We start from the raw sequence: 1,850 nt of genomic DNA on the forward strand, positions 1-1,850 counted from the left end.
TTCTTTAAGCCATATCAAATTCTGATATTCAAACCTGTACTATACTGAACATACAAGCATGTATTGTAAAATAATCACATATCTTACTTCAGTGAATCCCAACCGGGGGTATGTGAAAACAATTGGATTTTGCTTTGTTTAACATAAATTTTTTTTTAAAAAAAAAATCTGATTTAAAGAAAAAACATAAAATCCCAAGATATATCTTTCACTCTATGCAAATGAGAACGTTTTACTGCGGGTCGAGGGTAAAAGATTGGTTCAACTCAATCTGTGTAATGTGTCCAAATGAGATCCATGCAATCCATGTTATTAAATAATGTCTCATTCTTTACAGTCAGTTACTGATCAAAAACTCAAAAAAATAAACATTTAAATCTAATAATGGAGCATGCAAGTCCATGGGCACTTCTAATTTCTGACATTCTTCCTCCTTATTTCCATTCCTAATGTCCTAGCTCTTCACTCTTAGGAATGAGCAAAGGATGCAAGGAAATAAGGATGGGAGAATGAAATGTCCTTGTTCATTCAAGCACCACTAAAGAGTGCCAATACTGCAATGCTGCATTACATCGTGCTTGCTGGTTTGTTATTGATAGTTGATTAATTTATATTTTCATAATAAAGCCTAATAATTCAAGATGCACTGTTGAAGTAGGCTATGTGAAAATTAAGGTTTATTTAAACCCCAAAGATAAAACATGAATTAAAAATGTTGTGCCATGTTAGGTGGTGGTTATAGTACTAACAAACACAAATGCCCAGATGATGTCACTCAACTGGGGTGAATAAGAAAGTTGCACATGCATCACACGTGGCCTTTTATTGGAGTTCTGAACTCAGCCCAATAAGTGTGGGGGCTGGTACGGCCATTTGTGGATTAATCCTCCTTTTCATGAATGCTGCTGTTTTCCTCTTGGGAATTATCTCATGTTGTTTACCACCACCACTACTACACTGGAAACTTTTAAAATGGAACATTACCTCTGCTTCCATGCTTAAGCATCCTCTGGAAGCTTCCTCCGTTCTCGATCCTAGTGGTGCATTTTGAGAATTGATATGTCCTTCATGATGCTAGACTTCGATTGGTTTCCGGGTCTCGAGGATAGATGCTTTGTTCCATTCAATGTCAGATGTAGGATATTCTGACTTGATATGTCCAATCTCCGAACAAAGTCATTCCATTGCTCGGAAGTTGATGTATTGCAAACAAAACGGCAATGCTTCCATTAGCTTAGCAGCTTTCAACAGAGACGTCTCTAGCAAACAACTTGATAAATGATGTTGCAATATTAGCATTTGTTCTTCAGGTGTTTGAATATCAAAAGAGAGTATGTTTCAAACAACTGTCTTTGGAAATGTTTGCTCATCAAGCTGTCTTATCATGTAATGTAGGAACATTAACTCATGTTTCTAGGTACCGACACGTTTGTGAGATGCCATGCACCCGATGATCTCATTGAAGTTGGAGTTCTACATCTCTGCACGAGTTTCCAACTTGGAAGTCTGACTTTAGGTGGCGTTCCATTGCATTTTTCGTAGTAGGAAGTTGGAAATTCAGACTTTGAGTTGAATGAAATGCAGCAAGAGGAGCAAGGAAATGAGCATGCATCAGATAAGGTATTGAGAAGCACACCATATGCTAAACCAAAAAACTTCTGACATTCAATGAACTGCCGGTTTTCTTAAAGTGACAGCACAATTTTAGCTCTTGTAATTAGTACATTTATATATATTAGCTGGTTTTCTGCATTAATTGGTCATCAAATGTGATCTCATCATAATCAAAGTCACACGTGTAGACAACACAATGTGCTTACAACACACAAACAGTTATAATATTTCATGTC

Source organism: Xyrauchen texanus, chromosome 9, assembly GCF_025860055.1.
Source record: "Xyrauchen texanus isolate HMW12.3.18 chromosome 9, RBS_HiC_50CHRs, whole genome shotgun sequence".
NCBI classification, from domain to species: Eukaryota; Metazoa; Chordata; class Actinopteri; order Cypriniformes; family Catostomidae; genus Xyrauchen; species Xyrauchen texanus.